Raw genomic sequence first — 18,722 nt, forward strand, 5'->3', positions numbered from 1 at the left:
CTCTGTAGCTGATAGTGGCTCTGTCTCTAAACTAGAAGAGACCAATGCTAACAGTTCTTCAAGTGAGAACTTCTAGCACATAGCACCAAGTCCTCTTAGCATATAAACTTTGATATTTTCAAGTCATCCAGTCTATGTAACATCATGACAACCAAAACTAACAGCTGGGTGGAGCAGACCTAGAAGGCACAACAGAAGTCTGGGACTGGGTGCGTGTCCAGGAAAGACCCAAGAAGATCACAAGGGCTTTTTCTAGACCCAGACCAAGCAGAAAATGAAGATGGTAGTAGGTAAAAAGGCAACTCCGGGATGGACTGATGGAACATATAGTGCTACTAATTCCAGATGGGCAGCCCAGGACCTCAGAGGCAGGACATAAGGAACAATAGGGGGTGGCACATTCTCACTGCAGGGTGGATCATTCACAATAGCTTCGGCAACTTAACATGAAAACACATAAGTTGCCCTTTTCCCTAGTGATTTTTTTACCTCAATACTTATGCATATTTGTGCATCTTATATATCCACTTAGAATGAATTTTTGGTAAAACTTGGCTTCTGAGATATGTATGTCCTTTTCCTGGAAGTAATCACTCTGGAGGATGGCAAAGAGGGAGGAATAACACAGGAAAAGAAATATAAGCCCCATGTTTACCTGGGGCAAAGCTTTTTTTGCTGAGTTCAGCCCATTCATTTCTAAAGAATGTATGCATGTATGCTTTTTTTTTCTTACTCTAATTAAACACTTGATTGATTCCTCTGCCATCATGCCTCATCTGAAGCACAAGAATCAAGAATGCTTCTGGGACAATACCAGAAGAAACTGGAGACATCCCCCTAATCATAACAAGGGAAAATGTCAAATTGGGAATTGCCTGGCTGAGGGTTGAAAGAGTGCCCTGCCTGGACCCAAAACCAGTCTTGTAGGACCTAGATAATGCTTTCTTTTTCCTTTCCTTTCCATCCTGTCCTGTCCTATTACTTTATATTTTCTTTTTTAAAAACTGACAGCAGGCATTTAAGGATATCTCTGTCAAATGCCCAGATAGGTTTTTAGGTAAAGTAAACTAGAGCACACATAGCATCAAGGATATGAAATACAGTCTTTACAGAAGCAGTTTTGAAAGTCAGTTAAAAAGAGAGAGAGAACAGTAGGAAGGCAATACAATTCTTGAAGAGGGAAGAGAAAGTGAATAATTTCATGGCAATACTAAAAATATCTATTTTTCACACACAATTTCAAGAAATAGAAAGATTAAAATGAACTATTGCTCATTCATAGGAAAAGAATTAACAAAAAATACCCCCAAGAAATGACATTTATTGGTCTAATATTTTAATAGTATTAAAATATTGTCATGGAGTTAAAGGAAAGCATGAACAATAAATTTAAAAGAAATCATGACTATCAGGAAAATGTTTCTACAAATAGAGACTATCTGTTGGCATTCTGTCTAAGCTCCACCCCCACAGCTACCTGGCAATAGCCAGGTATGCTCTGCCCCACAGTTGCCTGGCAACAGCAAGGTATGCTCTGCCCCACAGTTGCCTGGCAACAGCAGGTATGCTCCGCCCCACAGTTGCCTAGCAACAGCCAGGCAAACCTGACACTACATAAGGGGCTGCTTGGCTCCTCCTCGTTCTCTTACTCTTCTCTTCTCTTGCTCTTTGCTGTCTTCTCTTCCTTGCTCTTCCCTCTGTCCCTTCTCTCCCCACCCCACCCCCTTTCCCTCCACGAGTTCATGGCCGGCCTTTGTTCCTCCCCTCTTGTACTCTTCTTCTCTCATTAAACTTCTTCGCGTAGAACCATGTTGGTTTGGTGTGTTCTGTCTGGACGCGTGCAGAGATTTAAACCCCAACACTATCAATTAGGAGAAAGAAATTATTTTTTAAAAAAATAGAAATTTGGGGTCTGGTAAACATATTAATTGAAATAAAGATGTATTAGAAGAGCTCAGAAAAGCAGACAAGGCAATCAGTGTACTAAAATATATGTCAAGTAAAACTATTTACTTGGAAGAATAATGAGAAAAAAGAATGAAGAAAAATGAAGAGCCTGTAATACATCATAAACCATAACACACACAAAGTGGGAATTACAGAAGAGGAGTCACCTAGGAGATAAAGCTCTGGGCATGTCTGGGACGGAGTGTCTACACTGTGTTGAAGGCACATTGAAGGCATAATATTTTTGTGCACTATGAAATGGTCATCCTTGTGTTATTCAAATGCTGATTTATCTGTCCTCACATTTTGCTTCAATCCAGACACAGCATTGTTATTCATGAGCCTCCTGTCTCAAGTTTGTGTAAACAATGCTCACCATTTATCCTCTATCTTGACAATAAGAGTTGATCACCCAGTGGCCAAGCAGAATAGAGAATAGGGCAGGACTTCCAACAGCCAGGGAAAGGAGAGAGAAGGGATGGGGGGAGATTGACCTGCAAGGAGAGACAAGAGGAGTATATTACAGTTCAGCTTAAGCATGCAAGGTCTTAAATGCATCACTGGGATTTCGGCTGTGAGGTAGCTATATAGTTTAGGGGATCGAGATAGACTGGCCAGGTAGCAAGATGAAGCTTGAAATAAATTTTACTCTCTCTATGTTATTCTTTGGGAACCAGCTAGAAAAAAAAGCCGTCATGTTAATTTAACTGTATACATTTATATTAAAATTATCATTTATATCCCTTATATATATCTTACACTTAATAGAAAAGGGAAACAGAGGTGAACGTCAACATGCATTGTTCTCTGACTTCTGAATGGAGTTGTGATGCTTCCAGCTCCTGCTGCCAGGAATCTCCTGATATGGTTGGCTTTAGCCTCAAATTTTGAGTCAAGCTAAACTGTCTCTTCCTTAGGCTGCTTCTGTGAGATATTTTTATCACGGCAAAGAAAGCAACTGATGTGGGTTGGAGAGATTTCTCAGAAATTCAGAGCACTTGTTACTCAAACTCAGTTCCCAGCATTCACACAATGGTTCACAACTGTCTGTCACTCTAGCTCCAAGGGATCCTATACACCCTGTTGGCTCCCAAGGGCACTAGATGCATATGTAATGCACAGATACACTTGTAGGCAAAACGTTCATGTCTATAAAATAAAATAAAGTTCAAAATATAAAAAGGAAACTGACTAATACAGAAGAAAAATACATAAAGAAATAGTGGTAAAAAGGACTTTCCAAATTTGGGAAGAGTCATGAAGATTTTCGGTTCAACATCCCCCAAGTAGAATGATGCAAGAAAAAAAATTGTTTATAGTGAGTTTGAGGCGGGCCAGTTTTATGGTTTCCGTAAAACCATGTTTCAAAAAACCCCAAATCTAAAATAGAGAAATAAAATCGTTGAAAGATAATGGAAAACTGAAGGAGCGAAAATCCAGTAGACCTACCTTATAATAATGGCTAGAATCATGTCTTTCAGGCTGAACTGAAAGGTTACTAAATGTAATTTGAAATGAAGAAACAAAAAGTATCAATAAAATTGAGTATTGATTACTTAAGTTTTATAGGTTTGATCCATATTTTTATTGCTTAAAGTTGATTTTAAGCAGTAAATAAGTTTCATTTTATTTATTAATTTGAAAGTTGTGAGTTAAATGGAAAAACATATATATATACACATTAATACATGCACAAGCACATATAGATATTAAATGTGTTAACATTTATCTAAGAAAGGGATTTAAAGCAAATCTTGATCTTTTTTCTAATCATTTGTTGTTTTATGGATTTGACTTGGAATGTATGAAATCTTTTATACAGTTGCCTCACAATACAAATTTATACTTGAAAGACAATCTCTTAAAGTCAAAGTGAAACTAATAGACCTGTACAATGGCACTTCCCTTATTTGTTTTTCCACAAAGATCACATGCAGTTTCTTTTGTTTTTGTCACAAGGAATAAAAACAGACCTGTGTTATAACAATTTTGGAACTATGGTTTCTTTAAAGAGCACAGAAATATTAAAAGATATGCTATCATGTTAATCCCAGGTGTGGGATATGGAACTTTTTCACACTGTCCACAGCGGCTGACTGTGAGCTCCAGCAGGGTTGTGATTTTGCCAGGTGCAGAGAATTTCTGTGATTGTGTGACATTTGGAATTCTGGGGACTCTTTAGAGGGTATATATATATATATATATATATATATATATATATATATATATATATATGCGTGCCTGCATGCTAGGGCCCCAATAAGGAGTTGTTGTTTTTAGTGGGGTTTTGGGTAGTTGCTTTAGGTCATGCACAAAGAAGAAACCAACATGAAGAAATTAGCTATCCTGACAGTGAAGCTCAAACTTACCACAAGGAACTTGATGCCCCTATTCAGCAGGAAGTACTCTAACATAACATCACCCTTTCCCCCTCTATCTCTTTCTCTACCCTATCCAGTTAGGGGTGGAAAAGAGGAGGAGAAGGGTGTAAGAAAAAAGAACCTACAGAGTAACCAAAACCAGCAATAGGCCTATTTTCTGCTAAACATAACAAGGAAACCAAATCTGGTCAGTCTCCTACTAGAAGCACGGGTATTAAGAAAATATAGTCATTATCTCACACTTTTTTGCTGGATCAAAGGACAATTGCAGCAGTTCTTTTTATATAAAGTTGTTTAAGAGTTTAGGAATCAAAGGAATCATTTTGACGAGTTGTATACAGTTGTTATTAAAGAAGAGATAGTTAATTTGGGAGGGAGACACATCAAGAGTTGAGGGGAGATGGAGGGGAGGGAGGGAGGTAGATGCAGTAAGCTTGTATGGAGTTCTCAGAAGGGGAAGGAAGGAAGGAAGGAAGGAAGGAAGGAAGGAAGGAAGGAAGGACCAGTCTCCATTTACTCAGTAAGAACTTAGAGAAAGAGGTAGTCATTAACACTGACACAGATGAGGTAGATATTTTTCTAACTCATTTTTATGAATTTTCAACCACAGCTTGACCAAATGTTAAATGTAGCATGGTTTGCTTCCACTCAAATTTCCTAAATGAAGAGCTCTAATATCACAGACAACATATAACTCTAGGTGAAAGTCAGCTGTAAGCACCCTCGAGCACTTCTCAGCACACTACTTGTTTCAGACATGTTTTGCAATGAACAGAAACCGACTCTGATTAACTTCATCACAACATAACTCACAGCCAGGCCTGGTTGTATAGACCTGTAATCCCAAATACTTTGCAAGTCTGCAGGACAGGGGTATTACATTCAAGATCCAGGTGGGAAACTTGGCTTTCTCCTGTCTCCTAATAAACAACAACAAAATGTTAGGGCGCTGCTTACTGATAGATCGCTTGTCTAGAATGAGGAAGGACTTGCATTTGATTCTCCGTACCACAAAAGTAAAAAGTTATGGAAACTGTATAAAATACTTTATAGAACTCGAGGAAGGATTGATATGTTAAAAAGACAAGAGGCAAGGGCAGAGGAGCTTCACTAAAGCGATGCCAAAGGACAACATCTGTTTGTGCTCTCACTCCAGCTAACAAGGATCAAAAGGAATATATCTTTTCATCCACTAATAAAAATGATCTATTCCTCAAGAAATGGGGCTTGTGGATTGGGTGGCTAATAAATGACATATATCCATGATAGTAACAATGAGAGAAAGACTAAATGCCCAAGTTTTGGTCACCATGTTTATCATTTTTAAGCTAAAGTACTATTATTTACAGAAACAGTGTTTTAGAAATGTGTGTATTCACAGGAGACAAATAATTAGAAAACCAAAGTTCCTATTGTCAGAGATTTTAATGTTACTTTTTTTCTCTCACTTTGGTGCTCTAACCACTTAGGTGGTGTATTAGGTCCTCTAATAGAAGATGAGAGAACAAAATAATAAAATGTCAAATCTATAGATAGAGAGGCCCACCTACTACCATATAACATGGGCAAGCAGAAGACACCCAGAGGCCGGCTGCCATATGATATAGGCAGGTGGGAAGGTGCCAATGAGCAAGTGTGTGGTAAAAAAAAAAATGAGCGACAAAGAGAAGAGGAGTAGTGGTTTGCACACTATGAAGAGAGGAAGAACTGGAGCCGTAAAGGTGATAAGGCTCACCCTGCTGGGAGTAGCCTGATGTGAGAAGCCTGCATTGCCACCCAAGGCCATGGTAATGTCCTGGCCCGTGGTGCCTCTGAGGACCATGTCTGGGTCCATGGTCCTGCAGCAGCAGTGGTCTGTGTCAATGTCCGTGGTCCATGTTATCACCAAAGGACAGATGGGCATCCCTGGGCTGCCGCCTGGGGCATGTTGATGTCCAAGGGCTGCACAGAGTGCCCCTCACTGCCTGCAGCATTTGGGAGAGCACCTCTTCCCTCAACCTGGGGAATGTGTGCAGGTGAGCTGCCCCCTAGGGTAAGACCCAGGGAGAAATGGCCCTGCCCCTTGCTAGGGCAGTGCTGGACCACAAGGTCTGATGGAGTACAGGAGGTTCTGCTCCTTGCCAACTGCTGTAGGCAGGAGAACTGTCCCCACCCCTTACCTGGGAAAAGCAAGAGATCTGGCCCCAGTGGCATGGGCACAAGTCAGCTACCAACAAGGCCCAGATCTAGGGCTTTGAGTTGGCCCATCCCAACATCTGCCCTATCTATGAACTGGTGCTATCTATGCTGGTGTGTATAAAAGAGGCTGGTCCTGAAGAACCAAAACTTCAGGATCTTTGTGACACAGGGCAATAACAGGATATTGGAGAGGTGTCCTTGAGAGAATTCAGTATTGATATTGTAGCAGAAGCCAAAGACCTTATACCAGACCAATGATTCATTGCAGTGGACATTTGTAAGTAAAGTTGTTTGGGCAAAAAGGTATACTGTGTGACATTACTACAGCTTCCATGGAGACATGTTTTTGTTTTTGTTGCTTGTTTTCTTTTGAGGGGGAAGTTGCAAGAGTGAAGGGTGTATATAGAGGGACCAGGAGATGAGTGAGACTGGGGTGCACCTTTTGAAAATCACAATGAATTAATAAAATGTTAAGAAAAACACTGTAGATAATTTTGTGGTGATTTGAATGAGAATGGCCCCCATAGGCTCATAGGTTTGAATGCTTGGTCCCCAGTGAGAACTGTTTGAGAAGGATTAGAAGGTAAATTTTGTAAATAGCTACAGCCTTGTAATAGCTTTTGTAAATAGCTACAGCCTTGGAGGAGATGTGTCCTGGGGGTGGGTGGACTTTGAGGTCTCAAAACCCCACGCAAGGCCCAGTGTTTCCCAGTCTGCGGTCAGTTTCCCAGTCTGCGGTCAGTTTCCCAGTCTGCGGTCAGTTTCCCAGTCTGCGGTCAGTTTCCCAGTCTGCGGTCAGTTTCCCAGTCTGCGGCCAGCAGTTCAGGATGTACAGTTCTCAGTTACTGCTCCAGTGTCACGCCTGCCTGTCTCTTGCCATGATGATCATGGGCTAACCTTCTGAAACTGCAAGCGAATCCACAAGGAAATGCTCTTATCTATAAGCTGTAGTCAGTAGGTAAGACGGGGAGTCGGGTATTGATGTAACAAGACTGACTGTGACATTGCTTGGAGGAATGTGGAAAAATTTGGAACTTTGTGCTAGAAAAGTGGTTAAATGTTTTAAGCAGGGCTTAAAGGCAATCCTTATAAGAGCACAGAAGTCAGTAATGCTGACTGTAATTGCGACTATTGAAACCCAGTTCAAGAAGTTTCAGAGTGCAAGGATAAAGTACTCTACAGACCATTCTTGTAATATTTTGGCAAAGAATGTGGCTGCTTTAGGCACATTTTTCATTTGAGGTGTCCTTTAAATTACAATTCGTTAAACCCCATCTTTTAGGAGACACCTATGGCCCGCCAATCAGTCAATTGTATAACACTAACTCAAGTTCTGCCAACTAGATTAGTTCATCCTGGATGCTCAGAAAATCCTGTAGAGTGGCTGACCCAGTAATATTTAAACACAGAAGTAATGGTGTGGCCCTAAATTTGTAAATGATAAGAAGCAAAGAAATCCTGGTTGTTTTTGGAAAAGCAAATATCGTTGATGTACAAAGAGAAATAGATATGAGAAACTGAGAAAAGCATGAGTCGCTTTAACTTCTAGTGCCGCATGTTTAGTGACAAATCACTAGGCAATATCGCATCTTGGTTGGTGGGTCACAGGTACATTTATGACAAAGGAAAATCCCATTCATTTGAAAGCTACAAAATCAGTTTTCTTCAAGTTACTTTTTTGCAAGCATGTTGTTTAGACAACAGAATGACCTTTAAACAAGTCTAGGAGATAAGGAAAGATTTCCTAGGAGAATTGATAATAAGGACGCCGCCTGATGAATGTCTAGGATTAGCAGCCTGAAACAGCCGATTAGAATTGTATGCCGCTCTGAATTGAATTGTCTCCCCGAAAGATAAGTTGATGTCCTAAATACCAACACCTCAGACTATGAACTTATTTTTAAATAATGGAACAATAGATGTAATTAGTTAAGGTTAGGTCATATTGGAGTCGGAAGGAGCCCTAATCCAGAACACTTATGAGAAGCTGGTGTGAAAGCCTGAGATAAGAACTATACAAGAGGGCCACAGCTGAAGTGCAAACCCAGGGTTGCCAGCAATTTCTAGAACCTAGAAAGAAGGAAGGATGAGTGCTTGCTTCAGAGCGAATGTGACCCCGCTGACACCTTGAGTCCAGACTTCTATCTTCTAACAATCAGAGCAAACAATTTTTCTGTGATTTAAAACCACTCAGTTTCTGATAGTTTGTTAAAAGAGCCAAAAGAAAGCACTTGAGCTGCCTGGTAAAGGAAATAACATGTTCAACGGTGTGCAGTGAGAGTGAGGACGTTCAACCAGAGCAATCAAGCAGCTCGGTTGTGAAATCAGGAAAGAGAGGCATCTGGTGCCAAGCACTGAGGTTCGCCAAATGAATGAGCAGGAGGTAGAGTAAGCAGAAGGTATGATTGAGAGAAAGTTCTTGGAATAACTTAGGAGGGGTCAACTTGGTGCGGTAGAAAGGCACTATGCTGCACTAAAAATGCATTACAAAGATCTGGGAGGATGATTTAGACAGTGAAGTGCTTGCTGGGCAGGAATGAGGACTGGAGTTTGGATACCCAGCCATTGTCATTCGTACCAAGAAGGTGTGGCTGCCCACCTATAATTCCAGTGCTTGGAAGGGGAGATGTGAGTCTTGGAGCAAGGTGACTAGCTAGACTGTCCCGAATCAGTGAGTTCTGGGTTCAACTGGGAAACTCAACCCAACCAATTAGGTGAAGGCAGAGGAAGACGATCCCCCGTGTCCTCTACATGTTATCTTTCCTTCCCTTTGGTAATGGTGAACAAAAATGGGCAAGCCTTTATCATAAAATGGAAGGTGTACAAGAGGAAATGCCTAACATGTACACACGCCCTCAAGCCTATACCCGCATGGTATCCCGTTAGCCAAAGCACATAACAGGCTGAGCATAATTTCAAAGGCCGGGAAAAAGTATTCTGTCACCTGATAGGAGAAGCTTGAAAGGCATATAGCAAAGGGTATGCATATAGTGAAAAGGCTAAGAATTGAGGTCATTAATGCAATCGGTCCACCTATTCTATGGGAAATTACCTCCAAATACATTCCTAGGCAAGCCATCAAGAAGTCAAGAAAAATACAAACCAGAGTAATGGTGAACAGTGTATTTTGGTGTTTGGAACTTGTAGCTTCTAGAACTGTGAGGAAAACATATTTAAGCCAAACCATCTATAGTGTGTTGTTGTGGTAACATGGGAGAATGCCATAGCAAGAAAGGAGGGATCTCCAGAAAGAAATATTCTTGGAGTTTTAGGTTGAGAACAAGAGAGGGGGACTTTGAAAAGAAAGGAGGAAAAGCAGGTAGAATAGCCTTGGGGCATCAGGGCTTGACAGCCAAGGGAGACTAAGAAAACAACAATAACAACAACAACAACAACAACAACAACAAAACAACAACAAAACAGTTATTTGATGCCAAGAGTTAAGTATTAAACAGGTTAGCAATTGATAGCCTGAGATTAGTAACAGGAAGTTATTAGTGACCTTAGTAAGAGGTTTCACTAGGGAGCATAATGGGAGCCAGATGCTATGTATGGATGGAAGTCAGGGACTGAGTCACTTCTAGGTGGCCAAGACTATGATAGGCAAGAGAGAGCTTAGCTTGGCATGGAAAAGGAGAGTGCACACCGGAAGGATTTAACTTTTTTTAAAACAAAGTTTGTAAATGCTGTGTTCCTGGAACATGGACAAAAGGAGGAGGCTAAACACAGAGAGCTTGGATAGTGCAAGGTTTCTAAGCACATGGACAAAAGGGAATGGAAAGTCTTCTATACAAGGAGGCACCTGTTTGGTGAAAGCTGAGAAGGTGGGGGTACAGATACAGGAGGGTTTCGAGGCTACTGGCAGGGGCAATGAGACTCTTCCTCTTTGTGGTCCCCATTTCCTTTGTGAAAGAAAGGGCAGGGTCATCTGTTGAAAGCTAAGTGGTGAGGAGACATTTCAGAAAATACACGATAGCTTTCACTACAATAGTTGCTGCTCAGAATGGGAGATTTGACTGTAGAAACAGAAAATGACTTGCAGGCTGAGTTAAGGACCCACTTGAGCCTCGAGATCAATCAATCAGTAGTAGCCATGTGCAAATGCAAATGAAGAAGACGGGTGCATACCAGTCGGGTGTCACCTGACAGGCTGTTCATATGTGAGCTGGGAATGGGGAGCAGATTTCTGAATTTGCTAGAGCAAACCCAATTCCAATTCCCACTCGTATAGCCATTGCTTTTGGGGAGGGGGCTCCACTCATGTAACTGAGTTGCATTCTATACTGCGTAGATTTACAACGACTTTAAGCTTTAATTCTGCACCACATGATGTATAGGTATACAGTGGAAAACCTTGGAGGGTTGGGAAGCCAGAGAGCCATGGAGCACACAGGAGGTGGTTCAGGTGGTTTGACTAGACACACCACCTATTCCATTGTCACCCCAGGAGTCCCAATAAATATATGATGACAGTGGTCCTGTTCTTTTCCTATTGGACAAATGGCTAGTGCTATGTTTCCAGATGGCTCGAAAGCCAAGCACCTTCCTGCTGGCTTCCCCTATTTCAGTTAGGTTGGTGAAGTATGTAAATTTTCTTATTGCTGTGGCAAAATACATGAAAAAAATCAATTTAAGGAAGGACTCATTATTACCATACCTTCATCATCACCACCACCACCACCACCACCACCACCACCACCACCACCACCACCATCATCATCACCATCACCATCATCACCATCATCACCATCATCATCCCCATCACCATCATCACCATCACCATCATCATCATCATCACCATTTGGCTTCCAGTTCCACAACATACAATCCGTTATAGATAAGATGGCATGGTAGCAGGACATTGAGGCAGCTGCAAACAGTGCATCCATAGTCAGGGAGGAGGTGGTGGTGGGGATTCCTGGTGCTCTACTCTTAGCTCGTCTCTCTGTCTCTGTCTCTGTCTATCTCTGTCTGTCTCTGTGTCTCTCTCTGCCTCTCTCTGTCTCTCTGTCTCTGTCTCTGTCTCTCTCCCCCCCCTTTTATTCATTCTAGAACCATACATATTCCATGGAATGATGGTACCTACAGTTACAGTGGGTCTTGCTATCTCAACACAATCCTGTGCACAGTCATGGCCACTGTTTCCATAATATGATGTTAGGCATAACTTGGTTGAACCCCAAGCCCTGTACTTAGCAACTCTGTGATCTTGGACAAGCCTCTTTTTTTTACTCTTCTTATCTTTAAAAAATGGGGTTACTATAAACCTTGCTAAATCGATGGGAAGCATAGAATTAAGAAAATTTTCTAGGTACGATCTGACTGGCTAATACCGAAGTGAAATTCTGATTTCCTGTGTTGTAGAAACCACAAGTCAATGGTGAAATCCACACCAATTGTGCTACCACTCAAAGACTTGCCTCACTTTATTGGTTCATACAGAAGTGTGCAATCAATTACAGCTACATGGACTTTTTATATAATCTATGACAATTAATTGTGTTGTAGCAGTTGATGAAAGTATCTGTTCTGTCAAGTGTATGTAAATTAAAGTCCTCATAGACCTACAAAGCTTTGACTGTCTGGCATGCCAAAGTCAGTCAGGCTGTGGGGCTTACATAACAGAAACTTAGTTTGTCATAGGTCCTTGGTAAAAGTCTAAGATCAAGAGTTTAACTGATACAGTTTCATTCTGAGCCCCTCCTCCATGGTTTTTGTATGATAACCTTCTTCTCACTCCCCCTCACACATCCATGGTATTTTTCCTGTCCCAAGACCTTGTCCCTTATCAAGACAATAACCATACTGCATTAGAGCTCATCCATTTCTCACATTATAACACACATTAGAAACGGTCCAAAAGTTGGAAAGCGGAAGAGAACATGCAGAGCACTTCAGTAACATAACAAGAGATTGGTGATCTTTGTAACAAAGGAATGAATCTCTGAAGAATCATTGCTGCTGCTGCTGCTGCTGCTGCTGCTGATGATGATGATGATGATGATGATGACGACGATGACCATGATGATGAGAAAACAGCCACAATGTGGAGGATGGTCTTTTCCTCTAATTCTGAGAAAGGCTGCTTTGGAGGCATTTACTTCCTACTGGAAACATGAGCTTAGTGGATGCACAAAGACTACAAGCTGGCATCACTAAAAGTTATGTTGATCGAGAAGTAAGTGTTCCCAACATGGTTAAATTGTGCAATCGCATCTTTGACGTTTTCATTGGTGAGATATTTTGCAGCCACCAATGAAGATAGAAAGCTGAAATTTTATATTTCATACTAAGTAGACCTCAACCACTTTGGGGTAAAAAAATTATAGTTGAGGATATGTATTCTCCACTTTACAGCTTACACTCATGCTCTCTTAATGAGATCTATTTTTTCTTCTTTTATTTCTTTTTGACATTTTGAATCAAAGTCTTTCTATGTAGCCTGGGGCACCTTTAAACTTACTGTTTTTGCCTAAGTCCCTCAAGTGCTGGGATTGCAGCCATTCCCTACCATGCATGCTTAACTATTTTTTAAAGTCTTTTTTATTGCAGTGATAACATTTGAGACACAGCCCCAACAAAATTTTAAGTACACAATATAGCACTGTTAACTCCAGGCAATACATTGCATAACATGTCTCTAGTACTTCCTTTCCTTGTATAACTAAAACTTTGTATCTGTTGACCAGTCACTCTCATTTCTTTCTTCCAGCAGGCCAGAGCAATCAGCAGTCTACCCAAAGCCTATGCAACTTTTGGTCCTGAGGATTCCTCATTAAAGTGAGGTCAGTGTTTGCCCACCAGTGTCTAAGTAAGTACTTACTCTACTTAGTAGAATATACCCCAGGCTCACCATATTGTCCAAATGGCAGAGCATCCTTCTCTGTAAAAGAAACAATATCCCATTGTATATGCACATCTGTCTAGCTATGTCTACGTATGCCACATTTTCTTGATTCAGTTGTCTGTTAGTGGACTATGGTTGTTTTTCTAGGCCTTGGCTGTTGTGAATAGTGGCGCAATGAAGAGGGAGTGTAGATAGCTCTTCAAGATCTCAACTTCAATGCATCAGAACCCTACAGTAAAATTGTCCCATATTGAAATTCTAAATTTAATCTTTCTGGGAGTCATATTTCTGTTCCCATAGTGGCTGTATTATTTGACTTGCCACCAACAGTGTACTAGGTTCCCCATTTCTCCCCATTCTAGATACCACTTAGTATCAATTTTTTCAGTAATAGCAATCCTAACAAGTGTTCAGCATCTACTCATCCATTTGTTGGCCATTTGAATGCCGTCTTTGAGAAATGTCAAGTCTCTTTTTCATTTTTTAATCAGAGTTTTAAAAAACTATTTTCTTGTAAAACTTATATAGCTTGATTCCTGGGATGTTTTAAAGTGCGAGGGGATTCAATCTAGGACCTTGCATATAATAAGTAGCTGCTTCATACTCTCATATCTGTTTTATTCTTTTATATTGAGTTATAGCCATTCCCTGTAGATTTTAACATTAACTGTTCATCAGATATATGTTCCTCCCACTTCATATTTTCTGTTAGTCAATTTTCCATTATTGTAATGAATATCTCAGATAAAATCAATTCAAAAAGTGTTTTGCTTTGGCTCGTCACTAAGGAAGCATTAGCCTTGGTTGGTTGGTACCAGAGCTTCTTGGCACATGCTTAGGTGGCAAAACATAGTAGCAGTATGTGGTAGACGAAAATGTTAAGTTCAATGCAGGAAGAAAGAGAAGGAGGAGGAAGAAAAGAGGAGAAAGAGAATGAACGAACGAGTGAATGAACGAATATGAAGATAATAAGTTACAAGAAACCAAGGTTCTACAATCCTTTTTGAGGATACATTCTTTTTTCTCCATCTTTATTAACTTGAGTATTTCTTATTTACATTTCAAATGTTATTCCCTTTCCCGGTTTCCGGGCCAACATCCCCTTAACCCCTCTCTCTCCCCTTCTGTATGGGTGTTCCCCTCTCCACCTCCCCCCATTACCGCCCTCCCTTCAACAATCTAGTTCACTGGGGGTTCAGTCTTAGCAGGACCAAGGGCTTCCCCTTCCACTGGTGCTCTTACTAGACTATTCATTGCTACCTATGAGGTTGGAGCCCAGAGTCAGTCCATGTATAGTCTTTAGGTAGTGGCTTAGTCCCTGGAAGCTCTGGTTGGTTTACATTGTTGTTCATATGGGGTCTCAAGCCCCTTCAAGCTCTTCCAGTCCTTTCTAAGATTCCTTCAATGGGAGTCCCGTTCTCAGTTCAGTGGTTTAATGATGGCATTCACCTATGTATTTGCTGTATTCTGGCTGTGTCTCTCAGGAGAGATATACATCCGGTTCCTGTCAGCCTCCACTTTTTCTTCTATTAGTTTAAGTATATCTTGTCTGATGTGGAGGACCTTGATCCACTTGGACTTAAGCTTTGTAAAGGGTGATAAGAATGGATTGATCTGCATTCTTCTACATGTTGACCTCCAGTTGAACCAGCACCATTTGCTGAAAATGCTATCTTTTTTCCATTGGATGGTTTTGGCTCCTTTGTCAAAAATCAAGTGACCATAGGTGTGTGGGTTCATTTCTGAGTCTTCAATTCTATTCCACTGGTCTATCTGTCTGTCTCTGTACCAATACCATGCAGTTTTTATCACTATTGCTCTGTAATACTGCTTGAGTTCAGGGGTAGTGATCCCCCCAAAAGTCCTTTTATTGTTGAGGATAGTTTTAGCTATCCTGGGTTTTTTGTTATTCCAGATGAATTTGCAAATTATTCGGTCTAACTCTTTGAAGAATTGGATTGGTAATTTGATGGGGATTGCATTGAATCTGTAGATCGCTTTTGGTAAATTGGCCATTTTTACTATATTAATCCTGCCAATCCATGAGCATGGGAGATCTTTCCATCTTCTGAGATCTTCTTCAATTTCTTTCTTCAGAGGCTTGAAGTTCTTATCATACAGATCTTTCACTTGCTTGGTTAAAGTCACACCGAGATAGTTTATATTATTTGGGTCTATTATGAAGGGTGTCATTTCCCTAATTTCTTTCTCGGCTTGTTTTGGAGGATACAGTCTTAGTGAACTAAGGCTATCTCACTAGGATCCATCTGGTAAAATGTTCTCCATTTCCTACCAGCTCTACCCCGAGAGGAAGCTCATTACAGATGAGCACTTCCACAAACTGCCGCCATTTAATGTTTGTTTGTTTCCTTTGGTATGCAGAGGGTCTTTTGACGCAGTCACATTTGTCTGGTTTTGCTTTTGTCCCTTGTTCCTAAATTGCTCAATATAAAACCATCAGGGAATTACATGAATGTATAGTTACAGTACATAGAAGTTCATAGAACTTACAGTTACAGTTACAGTTTCATAGAAGTTCTGCCACCTTGTTTCTAAGATAAAGCCCACAGTGAAGATGCTCACCCCTGGCTGCTCTTGTCTCCTCCTCCTGTAGCCCAATGGCAGCAGAAGGATGGAGACAGTTGGTCATGGTGATCTACAGGAAAATATGGCCAGTGTATGGACAACTTCACACTGTAGACAAAGCTTGTCCACATCCTTCTCTACAGCTGCACGGGTACTAGTTCCTTTCTTCATCTCCATAGTCATTATCATTACCATTTACTTCCTCATAGATCCTTTGCAGGGTTCTTTCTTCCTGGGAGTGGGGAGAATGACAATGACCCAGAAGGGACACACCCTAGCCCTGAGTCAGGAGAGCAGCCACTACTAAGCTCCCTTCCCGTTTCTCCATGTACACCAAAACCATTCAGCACCATGATGCCCTGTAGACAGTGTATATTTTGTTGGCCATTTGCCCTTGGGCTGAGTGCAGACCACTATGCCTCCAAAGGGTGAAGGAGAACCTAGGCAAATAGGTTCCATGGGGCCCCATCCAGCTAGAAGTATTACAGCTCTCAGAAGAGAAATGAAGAGGTCTGGGCTCAGGGCAAGTAGCTGAGGACCTGCTACCAAGGAAATGCTGGCACCAGTGCCAGTGCCAGTGGCAGGGGCCACAGCAGTGCAGGCAGGTCTAAGGTCCAGTGATGGATACTTCAGGAGCGAGAACACTTCCCTAAGTGATACAGCTCAGTAAAAACAGTCACTGTCACACGATTTTTTGGTGAAATAACTTGAGCACTTTATTCCCTGTGGATAGGGACTTTATCAACATTGAGGAGTAGGGTGGGGGTCCAGGGGTAAATGCTTCCCATTGGCTCAGTTTGAGATGCTAGTTATGCTCAATTTGCATGGAAAAGGATCCTAAGGGTTTTCCTTTTGTGATTGCCAGGGTCCTCTCAGTGGGGGTGTTGCAGTTTCCTGTTTCTGAGGAGGCATGGGAATGGATAGGGAGCAGCTAGCTGGCTAGCCCAACTCCTGCTGATCTGAAGTCTCTGAGATTCCTGGGGTCTGAGCTCCCTCAACCTTACCAGTTCTTATGCCTGTCTGATAATGAGGTCCTACATCCACCACAGCAGATGTAACTGCCTGGGTATTGTTAGGCCTCTTTCCTGTGTTCCTGCAGCCGGACCTAAGGTAAAGGACATCAGCCTTTCTGGGAGGCTTGATCAAGTGGGCAGGCCTGATTTCTCTGCAGAAATGTTAGCTTGTGGGAGCAAGAAGTAATGCCATTTGGAGCTTGTGGGAGTTCAGGCATCAGGCAGTGACAGCATCACTGTAGTTTAAGCTCTGAAATGAGAACATGTGATAGCCTGGAGGTCCTCCAAGGAGTGGGAGACTAAAGGCAATGATGTTGAAAGAGGCTGGATGTAATCCTGTCTCTTCCTCTTACGGAGTGCATGACACTTTTTTTTTCCGGAGCTGGGGATCAAACCCAGGGCCTTGTGCTTGCTAGGCAAGCACTCTACCACTGAGCTAAATCCCCAACCCTGTGCACGACACTTTTTAAACCCCAACTGTGCTTACTGCATAGGTAACAGTATCTGCCTGCTCTACAGATTGAATGGGCTGACGCATCTGAATGTGTAGCTGTTCATCACAGTGGCATGTGCTCATTACTGGCAGCTGCTGCAGTTAAAGCATCGTCATTGCTCGTGCAGCGGGGGAGAGCAGCTGCTAATAAGACAGTGCCTTCTGGTGGGGAGATGCAGCACAGAACATCTGGGAGTGTGCAAGCTAAGCCAGAAACAAGTCCTTCCCGCACAAGTCATTACGTTTTGCCTTGTTGCATATTAGTTATAAGCTTCTGGCATCGATTTGCTGTAAGGCCGGGCAAGTGGCAGTGTAGGGATATCATCCGCTCTGACCATCATAGCCTGCACTGGATTCTCAGGACTTGAATGTTGGCAGGCTTGCTCAGACTTTACCTTTCCTAGTCTTTAGGGACATAACATTTAATGTTTTCATGTTCTACAAACTAGCTCATTTTAAACCCTGATTTCTTGTTAGTGCCTCATAGCTAAGTGGGTAAAGGACTACACAGATTTATCTCCGACTCCTTTATGGAAGACCACGGTATCCAGTGCACACATTCTGGGGGATGGGTAGATGGGAAAGCAGTGAGGGTGATGAGAAGAGGGGGAAATCAATCTCCAGTCACAGAGTAAGAAAATCGACAAATGTTAGCTCCTAGGCAATTTCCAAAACAGTCTGAAGACCAGTGGCCAGAGTGCTAATGCCAGAAGAGACTATGCCTGGATGAGCAAAGACTGCCGCCTGCTGGCCATGGAGCATACAGCTGCTGAGGGATCATTTGCAAACCCCACACTCTTGAAAAGCAGAACTGGTCTGAAGAGAAAAAAGAAAATACTTAAGATGTAGTGTTTTGCTATGTGTGTGTAAACTTGTAGTTGCCATATCAAACCCATATAGCAGAGGCAATGGGATTAATAGGTCGTTTTCCAGTGTGCATCCTTTTTTTATTTTTGTGGTGGTGGTGGTGGTGGTGGTGGTGGTGGTGGTGGTGGTGGTGGTGGTGGTGTTGGTGGTGGTCTGGCTACTTTGTCCAAGGTGGCCTTCATCTCCTGTTACAGAACAATTCGGACATCCTAGCTTCTGAAGAAAATTTCGACCCCAAGAGAATTGACACTGCAGCCAGCAGTCACATTCTCATTTTTAGTAGCTGACAAGCCGTAACTATTGACAATGTGCCAGTCATGAGTCTATTCACTATATTTTACATCTGTGCAAAAATACACAGAGGAAGAATGTGTCCTAAACAAAGTCGATCAGCAGACAACTGGATGTGT

This window comes from Rattus norvegicus, chromosome X, assembly GCF_036323735.1.
Source record: "Rattus norvegicus strain BN/NHsdMcwi chromosome X, GRCr8, whole genome shotgun sequence".
NCBI lineage: Eukaryota > Metazoa > Chordata > Mammalia > Rodentia > Muridae > Rattus > Rattus norvegicus.